Below are 15,686 nucleotides of genomic sequence, written 5' to 3'. Positions count from 1 at the left end.
TCGCTCTATTGTGAAGGAAGATGTCTTATCTTCACTTCAGTCAGGTCAGATAAGTATAGGTCAGATAAGTATAGCCTCTGCTTATTGTCATGCCGAAGAACCCAATTATTCCACCTGTAACAAACCATCAGCTTTGGAAAGAATGAGAGCATTTTAGTTATATCAAGTATAAAATACTGAGTGTGTGCTCTTGCTGTGTTTGTATCATGGCCTCTTTTTTTGTGATCTTTTATTCCAAAGCAGCTTTGCCCACTGCTTTTCCCACGCTGAGTGTTTAGAGCAGGAAGAACTCCGCTGCACAACAGGGTCCTGCCTTCTGCCATTATGGCTGTGATTCAATCATCACAGGGCCTCACTTTACACCAGCACACTGTAACGGAAAGACATGTCACCCTCTCTCTTCGCTTAATGGAGCCACAAGCCAAAGGTGCTTAAAGTGATAAGTATACTGACAAGATTCGCCTCTCCATCCCCTTTCTTTCCACGTCATTTCAAAATGGGCCTCCCCTCAATGCTTCATCCTGAAATTGCAGCCAGATGACCTCTGCACAGAGAAAAGATCTATAGAGGTGCAATGTGTCTTGGCAACCTTTGTCTCCCAACCGTCCCTCCAAGGATTAAAGCCCAGTGAGCTCTGCTTCTCCTTAGCTATAGGGCAGAAAACTCTTTACTAACCCAGGACTAATCTCTCCTCCAGCAAGCTCTTAATTGCTGACCTCAAGTAGAGCGATGGCCCAGTAACCGGTACAAATCTGTCGTTCTGACCCTGAACAAGGCAGTTAGCCCACTGTTTCCCGGTAGGCCGTAATTGTAAATAACAATTTGTTCTTCACTGGCTTGCCTAGTTAAATAAAGTTTTTAAATAAAAAATGAAATAATAATTGAGCCATCACCAGCTGATTCAGGGGTTAAACATCAATTAAGGTAATGTGCAGAGAGGCACAGAGGAGAGAGGGCTCCAGTCCAGAGGGCAGGGAGGTCGACTAGGCCCTAGGGTCCCTGAAGAAAAGGGGGCCAGTGGAGGGGATACTGTGGGAGAAGTGGAGATGTGAAGTGCCCGCTTAGGGATGAGTGATTTGGACCATGGAGTGGAACAGGTCGACGGTGATAATGAGATTCTCTACCGATCAGTGGTAATAGAACATGAAAAACGGTTCGGTACTAGAATTTTTGTTACTTTCGTTTCTTCTGTCAAACGTGTTTCACGTCGTCTACTGATTGAGAGAGGATTAAGTCTATCAGCGCAGCCGATGTCCCCTTATAGCACGAGAGCACCATGCATGCTCCACTTACTCATTGCTAGCTTTAGCCTGTCCTGAGGAACCACTGTTCTAACTGGTAGTCTGGGCTGCATCACCACTCGTGCTGCACAGAAGTTAACACACTTTAATAAAGCAACACGTCATGTAGAAATGTTGAAACGGTTCATTACTGGTTGCAAAACAATGTCCATTACAGTCTAGAGCACTTTACAATTCAAGAAGATGATACCGGCATCTTCCAGTTTTGTAGGCTAACTTTCCTTGCTAGCTTACAGTTGGAGTTAACATCAATTCACTTACCTAGTACCTTGTTTGTGATAATATGCAAACCATAATGCAAAAAGCAGATTTTCGCTAGTAGCATTTTAGCTAAAGACTTATGCTAGCCATCTAGTCTGTTTATAAATGTGAAATAACCATAAAAAGCACAATTTATATGAGGAGTTGGCAACTCGTTCTCATTCTGAGAAATAAGTTAGGTCACTTGATTTCAACTTCTGAACAAAGTGGAGGGCCTAGCATGCTGTCCAAAATGGTTGGAGACGGACAGAAGGGTGTGTTTGTAACAATTCAACTGTTCTACCTTGTTAGTTAGCAGATAGATTCAAGTTGGCTAAACATACAATATAAAGATTAGATGGCTACTCACTATAGATAGGGCTGGGAATTGCCTGGGACCTTACGATTTTATCACGATACTTAGGTGGCGATACGATATCACAATTTTATATTTATTGCAATTTAATACTGTGATTTTATTGCGATTTTTATGTTCCAAACATATTGTTTTGACCAGTTATATAAATAAAAGTGCTGGAAACAAATTGGCTTTCTATTTAACATTTAGATAGAGAACAAGCTATGAAGGGAAAATACTGTAGTTTTGGTGCAGGTACAGTCAACTAGCGCAAAATAATATAGCTAAATTGTCAATACGTTATATTGTCAAATAATATCCCGATATGTAACTGTATTGATTTGTCTCCACTCCCATAAATAACTCACTAGCACCTGGGCTTGTGCTTGAGAGATTGTTTATGAGACCTGTGTTGATTTTCTATAATGCCTGCTACAAGAAGTTAGTCATTATTAGTGAATGTGCGTTATGTGTGGTTCTAGTTAAATCTAACAAAAAGGGCATTTTCATAGACAGACTTGAATGCCAGATCAGTGATTATAAGTTCCAAATGGAAGGTGAACATATTTATTCTGTATCCCCATGAAATCAGCCAAAACAAGCTCAATAATTCAATGCATACACACACTCATTGAATATGATTCACCTGTATTGTGACTTGGCCTAGGCTACATCTTCATTTACACAATTTAGCAATGGACTAGAGATTTACTATTTAAAATAAATGTTTACTATTATGTGGTTAAACAAACAAAGTAAAAAATAAAAAAGTTAAATGTAATGATATTGAACTCAAAAGGTATGGATCAAGTGCCATTCTGTTACTTTGGCTAAAATGCCTTTTTTTATGTATCATTTTGGTATAGAGTATCGTGATTCTAGAACTGGTATCGGTATCAAAGTCAAAATTCTCGTATTGTGAGTGGTAACGGCCTGGTACAGTTGAGGTCTGATGGAGTAGAGTCTTATTCTAATTACCAAAGTGTGGTTCTTGGCATACCCCCAATCTAAAGGCAAAGTAGAGAGGATTGACATGTTCTCAACAAGATTGTAGGTAGTCTATTTGAAGCTCCCATTTTGCATATTTTACTGCCCTTCAGATTTGATTCCCACCAACCTTTCTTGGTCATTTTGAATAAGCAGAGGTGATTGAATGTTATGAAATAACCTGACTAGCAGTGAGAAACAGCTGAAAACCTCTCATATTATTTACAAATATTTTATTTGACTTGAAACGACTGTTTGTTCTCTAGCGGAGGTTCAAACACCTTCGACCTGAGCATGTAGAACTTCGCACCAGTTAATTGGGTACAAGGATGCAATGTTTCAAACAGCTCCAACACACCAAAGACTAATCTCATGAGCATTTGAATCTGTTACATCCGTTCTCTGAACTAAAAAACTATGAGAACTGACTGGTGTCACTCTGGAAAAACGAGGTCCCTGAAACGAGGTGGTTGATTTTGTGTGACCACCGGTGTCAGCTTACAGCAAAAATAGCAGCTGCTCGCCTCTTGAAGGAGAAGTTAGGTTCCACATCTCTGCTTGTTAGAATTCAACCATAGACTTAAAGCCGTGAATGGTATAGCGATTAGCGTTCCATTGTACTGCCGGTCATAAAAGCAAACCAATGATTCCCTATTAATTAAATATACTGTAGCATTCATCAATTCTCACTGGAGCCATTAGTCTACTATAACTAAAATAACATTTCCTTTCCTTTCACAGCTCTAAATGGTCACTCTTGATCCTTGTTGTTAAGTAAGCATGTTAACATCTCGCTTTGATTAGATGGACTCCGAAAGATGAAGAGATCTTCCGTGGTTCTTGTAAGGGCAGCTAAATTCACTGAAATGACCCATCTTAACAGTTCTTCAAAAGTTGGTTTATCATCAGATACCATTGTCTTGTGATTGGTTTGCTCACCATGTTTCTATATGTATGTCAATCATGCATCAGGTTATAGCTATCAGTGATCAATGTTTTGTAAAAAATATAGCTGAAGAGAAAAAGAATCAATGGTAAATCCTTACATCCAGTTGTTGCTTTTCTCTAAAAATACTCTGCTCAGAGCACTACATTTATCCAATCTGCCTCTAAAGACTGCTTTAAATATACAGCTTTGGAGAAAAACATTGAAATCTGGGTTGACCTCCTTTTGGCTAGTAGGTAGAAACAGATGAATAAATCAAAATGGTGAATGCACGTAACATGTATTTTTATCTGGGATTATGGAATCTGTAGGAGTATATTAAAACTCCCTCATTCCGTTCCATGACGGTGTCCATATCCTTTTGTTTTCATTCTTCTTCTCTACCACTCAGTAGTTTTGCCAGAGGCTTTATCCAGATGAAGTCGAATTTCCCTCCTTAATATACTCTTTGCGAATAGAAAGGGTAATCTTGCATAATGCCAACCGAATGGGCTTTTTGGGGGTCTTTGGTGGGATCGAGACATCACAACACATTTAGGCTAAATGCAACACATATGCAAGATTATCATTAACAAATGAGTCTGGGATGAGCAGGGATTCGGAACACAAAGTGTTACACTACACCACACAGGGGCCAGCGTGACCTTGACTGTGGTGTCAATTTAATTACATTTCTGTTCATTCAGTTCAAATCAGGCAAGCTTTTTATTCTGTCATTTTCTACATAAAAGATCTCAAAGAAACAAGGTATTGAGACCAGTATTTAGAAAGTCTACTGAGTCGAGCACAAATGGTTCATAACTAACCTGAACCAGTGTGTTCAGTTAATGTTAGATTTAATGTAAGGGGAGAGGACGTTGGATCAGGTTCAGCAACCGCCAGTGAACTGTATTTAAACAGAGTATTGGATGAGGCCTTTGGGAAAACCAACCCGTGTTCTTTGGAAAATGCAGCTGAATCCATTTTACAATGTGAAAACTTCAAGTACAGTGGGAAGGTCTGTCATTGTTTCAAGAGTTCAAAAGCCTCCAGGAGAGAGACACAAGTAGAAATGAAGAGACTTCCACAGCTGTAGAGAAATATAATAATCCAAACTTTGAGACTGAAAGAGAAAAGGAGCGAGTGAGAACAAGCACCAGCTATGCCACTGTGCTGACGGGGTTACCGTGGTGCGAGAGCAGGGGCTGGCCATCACTTCGGCACAGCTGAAACGACAAGTGCCCGAGCTGAAACACTACACCTCCGCCTCTCACACTCCTCTCTCCTTCTTCTTCTCTCCCTCTTTCCCTTTGATCTCAAGTCCTGCCATTACTTGCTCTTCATCCTTTCCAAACTCCCCTCCCATCTTGTTCCCCCCAAACCTGTGTCTTACACTTGTTATGTCACTGACTTACGGCAAATGTTGTAAATTGTGCCCTCAATTGAATGTATATCACCCTTTCCTCACTGCGGCGTGATATAGTTTTATGGTTGTACAGATGTGGTACAGTAGTGGGGCCATCTGCACAGGGCTCATTGAGTTAGCCGTGCGCTCCATGCAGGGTGTGTTAGGTTACGTTGGGAGGGAAAATGGCTGGCTTTTTCCTCTTCTCTTGTGAAGCAGTCATTACCCAGAGTTGGGAATGGTTACAGTGAGTCAGGGAGAGGGATAGAGTAAAAAATCCCCTCTCCACCCTTCCAAAGTGACACACTTTCCATTGTGTGTGTGTGTGCGTGCATGGGTGCTGGTCTGGTACTGATCCCCAGCAGCAATCTGAGTAGTGTGGACAACAACTGGGAAAGGCAATCTGATGTTACCATGGAACAAGTGTTGAAATGGCAGACTACTGCATGTCATACAGCCTTTGGACCACTGAAATACAGTCTATAATTAGGTTTACATCCAACCTTTTTATGCGAGTAAAGTACATGTCGGATAAAAAATGTCATGACATGCCTGATGGAATTTGTTGGTCAAATTTCCAAATGTAGACTAAACAAAATATGCTAGACAAGGTGGGATCAGTTTGTGTCTGTAAAATTAAATATGCTTGAAATGGCAGTGGCAAGTCTGTGAGGTCCTCCGACTACGACTTGGGAAAGCATGCAGTTTATTAGTCTACAGATTAAACAAATTATGATGACCTTCACAGGATGGTGAAAGTGCACAGTGATGAGCTTGATGCACCTTTCCAATACACATCCAGGTTCTTATTCTGATGACATGGTGATCGATGTTTGGCTGCCGTATGACAAATAAAATAATCTTGCTCTTTTGTCCATAATAATCTCTTCATGTGGGCTATACCCACACTGTGTCTGTGAGCTGTTGGCTTAGACATACATGCCAATACCAGAGTGGGCTATATAGCAATGCAGGTGGTCAGTTAGTTTGCCATGGGGAAAATGCAGTGACATTCTAGATAGTGTATTTTTGTCACAATTTCTAACCGACAGCCTCACCGTTCCTCTCCATGTATTAGATAACATTTCATTTCAGTGTGTATGCTGACTGACTCGTCCTCACCTCTCTCTCTCTCTCTCCCAGGCCTCTTATGCTCTTCATCCCACACAGTCATATGTGCACACACAGAGACCTCTATCCACTGAGACACACACACTCTCTCTAACACTCACGCTATGTGTTTACAAGTCAGCTTCCATGTGCGCTTTGGCCTCGACACTCCAAGTGCATCTTAACCACTCCTTCCTCTGGAGGAGTCTGGCAATTGTTTATATAATTGAAATGGTTATCATATTACAGCTAAAAGCCAACAGACTAATATCCTTCAGAAAGAAAGAGAAATAGATAGAAGCATGGAGAGGAAGAAAATATGTGGGAGAAAATGTAATATATTCAGCAAGGATAGATAGATTGGAGGGTGAGAAGGTAAGTGACAAGAGTGAGGAAAAGTGTTCTGCTCTATTTTGCACACACCACAAGAACACCCAAATTCAAAAAATATATATTTTTTACCCCATGGTTGGTTTTCTCATCCAATCCAAAGAAGTGATGTGCTTTCAAATCCCCTCTCTTCTAGAGCTTTAGCCTTTTACAAACTGTCTACTTGTCCTAAATATGAAGACAGCATTCCCTCACAATTCAACTATCACCACCAGTCTGTCACCCTTGAGACTCTGTGATCACAGCTCCCTGTAAGAAGAGCGCTGCAACCACTGGTAGTTTAACTGCAGCCCGAGGCCCCTTCAGCTGCTTTGACCTTCTACCACTACCTGTAAAACTGACATCTTGCTGCAATTCATTTTCATTGTGTGTCAGTCTAGTATACTCATGAGAAGGTTAAGAACATCTGACTTGTATACTTTTTTAATGATTGTATTATTTTTAATAATTGAAATCAAAAATGTAATACAAAATAGGGCATCATGTAACATAATGTCTACAGATTACATAAAAACATTGAGAAATTATTCCGGATTAAAACTGTAGTAACACTGAGGACATCCGTAAGGGAAGCAGCAATGGAGCTTAGCTGGTTTGCTTGTGCCACAGTTCTAGTCGACACCAGAGTAGCATGTGTTGACGCTCTCACATACTGTACACAGTGCCCACACACTGAGCCGCGTGGTCAAACCAAGCCTCTCCAACACATGCTGTCAGGTCATAAAGCTCTTTTTTAAAGGGACAGAGAATAGGTGGGTTGGAGATGGAGAGGTCAACTGAGTTGGATGGGTGGTTTCTGTCTGTCTGTCTGTCTGTCTGTCTGTCTGTCTGTCTGTCTGTCTGTCTGTCTGTCTGTCTGTCTGTCTGTCTGTCTGTCTGTCTGTCTGTCTGTCTGTCTGTCTGTCTGTCTGTCTGTCTGTCTGTCTGTCTGTCTGTCTGTCTGTCTGTCTGTCTGTCTGTCTGTCTGTCTGTCTGTCTGTCTGTCTGTCTGTCTGTCTGTCTGTCTGTCTGTCTGTCTGTCTGTCTGTCTGTCTGTCTGTCTGTCTGTCTGTCTGTCTGTCTGTCTGTCTGTCTGTCTGTCTGTCTGTCTGTCTGTCTGTCTGTCTGTCTGTCTGTCTGTCTGTCTGTCTGTCTGTCTGTCTGTCTGTCTGTCTGTCTGTCTGTCTGTCTGTCTGTCTGTCTGTCTGTCTGTCTGTCTGTCTGTCTGTCTGTCTGTCTGTCTGTCTGTCTGTCTGTCTGTCTGTCTGTCTGTCTGTCTGTCTGTCTGTCTGTCTGTCTGTCTGTCTGTCTGTCTGTCTGTCTGTCTGTCTGTCTGTCTGTCTGTCTGTCTGTCTGTCTGTCTGTCTGTCTGTCTGTCTGTCTGTCTGTCTGTCTGTCTGTCTGTCTGTCTGTCTGTCTGTCTGTCTGTCTGTGCGGCTCAGAGGATTTATGGAGCTGGGGACTAAGAGGAGAGGAAGGGGGTTATAAAGGGTCCCCTCTGACCCACCTGTAGCCTGTCAGCTGTTGTAAGCCTGTTAAAACGTCAGCTGTTTCTGAGATGTGTGTGTGTGTTAGATGGTGGATAAGGAAGGGAGGAGTTTTTGTGGAGGCCTCTCCACACCACTGTGTACATCAAACGTCTCGTCGCCTGGGTGTCTGTGCACAACACAGCGCCACGTCTGCATTGTGTGCAATGACAGTTGGGCCATGTCACGCCGTGCTATGCCGAGTAGCTCATATACCCCCAGTCTTATTTTCCCATAGGGTCAGCTGTTAGGGTCAGCTGCCTCCATCTTAAATGCCCAAGTAATCATCTAGCACAGCTCTTGTGCACACCAGTCCATGATGCTCTGAAGGACAGACTTCTGGACCCAATATGAAAAAGGTTTACTGAAAAAGGTTTACTGAAAAAGCACAGGTTGGCTCTTCTGTTAAATCCTCTCTTGAATCTTATAGGACAATACATTCCCTTTGAATAGCCATTCAGGTTGGGCGGTACCGAATGTCATTTTTGGTGAGTTTGGACATTTTACAAGCGAATGTGAAGAAGAGACATTGTGCAAATGACTAATGTTTTGACGCATGCTTGTCTGAAGGAAGAACAGTACTGTCTCTCAAACAGCATGTCTACACACTGTGTCTGTCTGGAGTCGCTAGGGCAACGGGCCTGCCTGCTCTGCTCAGAGAAGAGGGGGCAGGAGCAGACAGGTCACGAATGGAGAGGATAAAAAAATGCAAAGAAATCAAGATTGTTTTATTTGATTTATTTAACCTTTTTATTTAACTAGGCAAGTCAGTTAAGAATACATTCTTATTTAAGATGTCAGATGTACAAATAACTTATCCAAAGGGCTTTGACTTCTCAAACACGGCAGAAAGATAAAATAATATGATGCCTGGTCACCTTATTAATTCAGCCACTTACTTACATAACAAGTTCAAATTAAAGGTCGTGTTAAATCATAATTCTGCATTTTCCTCGCAGGAAAAAAATATAAGGCATAAATATCATGCTGCATTTTGTAAATGTTGATCTAAAATGTTTCTCGTTGTAAATTCTGCTAGCCATCAGACAAATTTTGTGCTTCCGTTGCACTTCTTAACTTGGATGACAATTCACAGATGGGCATTTTATCAGCAGACAGCGCCCTGACTGATGTGTAGCCAACCAATTTTTTTCTAGTAAAATGCAAGATTATCTTTAAGCAAAACATTAGGAAATGTATTGACTACATTCTTTATATGATAGGCCTAAACATTACAAATATGATGGCCATGAATTGTTTTGGCAAAAATACATTAGCTTTTTCATTGTAAGCTCATTTACTTGTGTGGCTGCCAGCCAAATAGCTTTGCACTTCTGTTGTCATCTGATGAAAATGAAGCTATTTTCTGCTGAATGTGTTGCACTAATATATTTTCTGTGGAGGAAAACTATAGATGCACGTCCCTGATCACTCTATTAAAGTTTTTTAAAACATTGACTTTCAATATAAAACACGACCCCTATCAATACACAGCTGGACTCACCTGCTCCCGCTTTCTCCAGTTGTGCTACTTACAAACACATAACTGGCTCAACTGTTCTGGGGACCTAAGGTAAGCTTCATAAAATAAAATTATGTGAAAGGTAAAATGAAGAACGCGACCTGCTTTATCTCCTAAAACATTGCACACGTTGACTGCAGGTATTTACAAAAAAAATTCTACAAATATTAAAATCTATTGAAAAACTTAAAAGAAATTGTTTTTCAACGATATTGAAGAACCATCCTTTCCAAATACCCCAGTATAAGGTATGCCGCACAAGCCTAATACCCATCACCATAGATTCAAATGTGGACTCGGAGCCTTTCTTGTTTTCGTCACTTTTTTTATCCAGTGATCATGTTTAATCTCAAGGCTATAGTAGATTTCATACAGATATTCAACATCAAGTTGGATTTTAACAAATGCTCAATTTAAGCCGATATCATGATTCTACAACTGACATTGATTCCATTATTTGTCTTTACAAAATAATGAGACCACAGGCATTGGTTTTATTGAAATGTCCTAATCTGTTCTCAATCAAAACAACATTCTGTTGATAAACCTTTGAGTATAAACGTTATGCCTCATTCTGTCTCAGCCTAGACTAAATGTCTGTCGCCTCCCAGGTTGGTGTTTCTGCTGTGTGGTAGTCTCCGAGTGTCGTTTCTGGCGGCTGCCTCTGTGTGAAGGCAGGGGACCTTTGTGGTGGCAGCTGAGCGAGGCGTGGCTGAAGGGAACAGGTTGCCGCGTCTGTTAGGACTCGTCTCACTCCTCTTGACCTCTACCCTTTATCTGTGACAGCTCCCAGGGCTGGGAGATACCAAATTTCCCCTGATTAGGAGAATGCCTTCAAGGCTCTCAGGGAGGGACACTAACAGAAATCCATGTTGTTGTTGTTGGACAGTAGTCTTGTTCAGAGAATTTGGGTCAAGTCCTTTGGTTGTCTCTCCAAGCACTGTTTATATTCATGAGATCATATTAGTTGCTAAATGTTAATGATGTTGTAAGGCTGATTAGGGTAAAGTGGGTCGGATGTGTTGGCATCTTCTTTTTGAGAATCCCCAAATATCTTAGTGGCAGCTGTTGCCACCTAGGACTGAAAATTGTGCTGAATGGTCAAACCCTGAAGGAATGTCTGTCAAGTCTCACATCAGACCTCAGGTCAGAGTTTCAGGGTTTACTACTTTTACCCTGAAGATTATTCTCCTATAATAATGCATTAGAGAACATTGTTTTCACATCTTACTGAAAAGTTATTGTTGTTATGGTTGACACAATTGTAATATCAATTGTCACGAAATTAAAATGCTGTACTGCAGTTTCTTTCATTTAGTTTTTTATGTAGTCCCTGAGAAGGAAGCAGATTTGCATAATTAGGGTATTCATTGTCAAACACTCGAAAGCATATCATGTTTGTTCACAAATCTATTAGTCATTTAAAAAGAGAGTACCAAATGGGCTTGTATTGAATAAAGCATCCTTGAATTTCCTATTATGCTGTTAGAGCAGAGAGATCCTTCTAAAGACGCACCTTTCATGGTTCAATTTCTATTCCGTTTTTTTATTTTAAAAGTGTACTTTGTAAGTTAGTGTTGTCAAGATACCCGAATTTTGACATTGATACCGATACCAGGGTTAGTATCACAATACTCGGTACCATCACGATACTAAATTCCAAAATGGTACCATAGCACAAAAAGGTATGCATATTAGCTAAGTCACAGAATGGCACTTGATTCAGACAGAAACTCGGCTCCTGCTCTGTTCAGTCGTTGAGCATCTTTTGAGTTCAGTAATATATTTGCAGATGTTTGTTAAAGTATGCATTAATGCAGTCAATGATACAATCAATTTGACTTTGGTAAGAACAATCTAACTACAAAACAACATGGTAAAACAGGGTAAATCAAGATCAATCAAGCGTGGGTCTTCACAATACAGGTGAATACATATTATTCAACAAGTGTATGCATGCGTTGAGTTATTGAGCTTGTTTTAGTTGATTTCATGGGGCTACACACTTATTTTATTGGCAACTGCTAGGAGAACATTACTTTATTGTACTGATCGGTAGAATAAAGAATATGAAGATCTCTTTTTTTATAAATGTGTGTGCTGCTTCTTTAAGAAATTGAATGAGGTCATTTGCTGAGACGGAATGTGGCTGTGGAATCTGACTTTGTGGCTATGGAATCTAGTGTAAACCAGATGGGAGATGAAGAAGTGAATGAGGTTTTTGGTGGCGAGGGAGACAAAGTGAATTAATATTTTTTGGGGTTGCAATCAGCTTTGAAATCAGCATATTTTGCATTATGGTTATCACAAACAAAGTACTAGGGTAGTGAATTCAGCTGTAGCCTAAGCTAGAAGTGTTCTAGCCTGTATGGACATTGTTTTGTGAACAGTAATGAACAGTTTCAATATTTTCTACATGCTGTGTTGCATTATTCAAGTGTGTTAACTTCTGTGCAGCACGAGTGGGAAGCTATGCAGCCCAGACAGCTCTAGCAATGAATGAGTATGTGGAGCAGGTGCTTTACTGTGTGCTCTAAAGCCATAGCGCAAAGAACCTGCTTTATTAAAGGGGCTGCGCTCAGTGTGCTGATTTGAAAGGATCAAGTCTGTCTATCACGTGAAACACATTTTGACAGAAGTACCACACAAAACAAAAATTCTAGAACCAAACAATTACATGTTTTTATCTCAAAAGTACTGAATTTGTGGTATACTGTCAACACTAGTGTAAGTAGTATCCACATTCTCTGCCTGGGTGGACCCTGAATGAAGTGAAACTGGACTCCTAGGGTAAGCAGCTGTCCAGCACAGAGAGGTATAATAGCTCTATGGAGGTTTATTTACATGTCCTTTTCTAAAACAAAATATCCCTTCCAGTATGGTTGGGTATCGCAAGGGACCTTACAATACGATATCATCATGATACTTAGGTGCCAATACGATATGTATGGTGATTCTATATGTATTGCTATTTGATACTATGACTTTACTGAGATTCGACGTTCCAAACATATTGCTCACCATATGTCTTCTGCAGCGGGACAGAAAAAAGGAAAAATACTGGAGTTTTGATACAGGTACAGCCAACTAGCGCAAAAATAATATTGCGATATTGTCAAAACAATACAATATATCGGCAAAAAGAATATCCCGATATGTAACTGTCTATTTTCCCCCCATCACTACAGTCCAGCATGATAATTCAATGATCCATGTGGTGTTGTGACTTTTTTTGGGGGAAAAAAAATAAATGCCTTCGTTCTTTAATACTCTCCATAATGCAGCTCTACCATCACCATCCCTCTCCCTTCTTGATGCCCGTACTCTACCACCACACGTGGGCCAGCAGCACCACACAGTCCTGGGCAGCGTTCACATTAGTCACCGGAAGAGAGGAGGCAGTCACATGGATCCCCTTATTAGGCTGTTTGCCAACACAATGTGTTCAACATGGAGAGCCCCAGGCTGCCTTGCTAGCACATAGACGATAAGGGGGAGGAAGGAAAAAACCTGGAGAGGGGCAGCGAGATAAGGCCATTACTAATCACTGGTGTTTTGTTGTTGAAGTAATTGTGTCCTCAAATTTGTCTTGTTGTGTTATGGGCTGTTTTTTTCCCATCCATGTGCAGATTTCCTCTCCGATACTCAAAGGGAGCCATTTCTTTTCCCTCCCTCAGATGTATCCATATAAGTTATTGCTTCAAGACGAGATTTCTCCTCGGAATTTCAACCCTTTGTTATCCAGTTGGTTTCTGGACATAGACGTGCCTTTGCCCATAAAGATATTTGCTGTGTTTTGTGGAAACTCAATGACACAACTGTTCAACAGACTCCTGGCCTCACATTTCCCACACCCTCTCGACCCCCTCAGAGATTCAAAGGTCATGAAAGGGCACAGCCTGAGATTTACTCCTTGGGAAGCGGAGTCATTCTTGGAAACGGACACAAATGACAACTTGTACATATGGCATCACTTCTCAACTCTCATGTGGATTTCTCCAGTTTTCCAGTTTTTAAGTGGACCTGATTGTGAGATTATACCTATTCAAGTCAGAGCCTTCAGTCGTATCCTTGAACGTTTTGCCTTCTTGTATGACACACTAGACTACAACATGTGTAAAAAAAAAAAAAAAAAGATGGGTAGGTCAAAAGACTATTTCAGAACATCTACAGATTTGGGTCTGCATAGATCAGCACTAGTCCGGTGTGCCCAACCTTTCAACAGCTGAGCATGTGTGAGGAGGTGACAGGGGGTAGGGGGAGAGGGGCTGTTGGAACAAAAGGTGTGTAGGGGCAGCTGCCACTGCACTTAAAGCAGCTTGTGAATTTGAAGGGAGAATGTACACATGTGTACAGGTCAGGGAATAGGGGGGGGGGGTGTATAGAGGATCTGGCAAACTACAGAGCCTGACTGCATATTAGGGCAAAGGGTGACCTGGGAGGGGGTTGACGGAGGGGGTCTGTTGTTGTCCAGGGGATGGAGGGAGGGGGTTGTTGTCCAGAGGGAAGGTGAGTATGGGGAGGGGGTCTCCAGTGTGAAGTCTCTGATGCAGTTGTCATTTCTACCAGTCATGCGCAAGACGGGACACACCACACTTTGTTTGGACCCCTCTCACTGGGAATATGCCTGAACGTTGACTTAGAATGCTCTGGGTGCCACTGTAACAGAGTCTTTTGGATTCAATTCAGAGTGCTTGCTGATGTTTCCTGCCTATTTTAAAGAGTCTTTTAAAACTTGCTCCTCTGATTTTTGACTGTGGTCTATGGATCAGCTAAGGGTAAGGGCAACCAATACCGGCATTGCATTTTCATATAAGATTTGTTACATTAACTCAAATGTTGCTCCAGCTAAATGCCTAATGAATTTAAACAGAAAATTCTCCCTCCTGAGCACCGTCTGAGGCCTCTCTTGTCTTGGTGGAATAATATTAATTTAAGACTGTGCTTTCAACATATTCTTTCACAGAACAGCCACACATTTGGGGTACTGTGTTTTATGTTTTGCTTTTGTGGTTTAGTAATCAGTATAGGAGGCTAGTGCACATCCTGAGGACTTTACGAGGCAGATGTCAGACTGTGAGGTGACTTACTGTGTGGCCTGTGCTTCACTGTCAACCACACATTGGGGCCAACACTATTAACAGTTTCCATACTGGTGGTTTGGTAAAGCCTTGTGAATTCCCCACTTCTTCCACAGCAGCTCATGTGACTCAGTAGGCCTAAGTGACATTTTGGTTTATTTGATAGATTTTAGGTAGCCAGTTTTCATCCGTCTACATACAGTAATAGCCTAAGGGTATGCTGTAATTTATTTGTATTTTTTAAAATGTTAGCATTGTGCTTATATGTTATGAAATATGGCCTTACAGTATCGTTTTATTTTTGTCTGTTCTTTCGTGACTCGCATAACTGTGAGAAGAATAACTCTTTCAAGCTACTGATCTGTGAAGTGTGGTTAGTTAACGCCAATTTTCCACGTTTCCATTGCAATTGGCTGCTCACTGCAAGTCTGTTTTCAATAGTGGTTTGAGACGCTAACCGAAAATGAGTTGAGTTTTTCCAAGACATGTCAATTTTACTTCCTTTAATTATATTCATGTGTAGCACGCTTAATAAAGTCACTGATCAGATACTTCTGAGCGAAAGGCCCTGCTAATGATCATGCAGCCTCAAATGTTCCTACGAAAAATAACAGAATGATGAGAAATCTTGTGAGAGTCACTGCAGGTGCATAGGAGACATGCATGATACAGTGTAAGTAGGTTGAACTCTTCAAATGAGGTTAGTCGAAGAACCTTGGTTGTCTAACCAAAAAATAACCACATGTTTGGTAAACACATTGCAAGGTCCTTTTACATTTACATTTAAGTCATTTAGCAGACGCTCTTATCCAGAGCGACTTCCTTCTATACGTAGAGTTGTGCTAAAGACGGGTAATCTCCT

At 41.1% G+C, this 15,686-nt stretch overlaps 1 protein-coding gene across 12 annotated transcripts in view; it reads left to right on the top strand.

The window, feature by feature from the left end:
* LOC123997740 (myocyte-specific enhancer factor 2D homolog) overlaps positions 1 to 15,686 on the top strand; it is a 72,396-nt gene that overhangs the window by 3,442 nt on the left and 53,268 nt on the right. The window contains exon 1 of one of the 12 annotated variants that reach the window (XM_046302252.1): positions 14,344 to 14,521. The exons of the other annotated variants lie outside the window; for them this stretch is intronic. The gene's annotated coding sequence lies outside the window, so the exon portion shown is untranslated. Of the gene's footprint in view, positions 1 to 14,343; positions 14,522 to 15,686 lie in introns of those variants that run through there. 12 annotated transcript variants of the gene reach the window in all.

This window comes from Oncorhynchus gorbuscha, linkage group LG15 (genome assembly GCF_021184085.1).
Source record: "Oncorhynchus gorbuscha isolate QuinsamMale2020 ecotype Even-year linkage group LG15, OgorEven_v1.0, whole genome shotgun sequence".
NCBI lineage: Eukaryota > Metazoa > Chordata > Actinopteri > Salmoniformes > Salmonidae > Oncorhynchus > Oncorhynchus gorbuscha.
The sequence above is the reverse complement of the archived record's forward strand: the minus strand, read 5'-3'. Positions and strand labels throughout refer to the sequence as shown.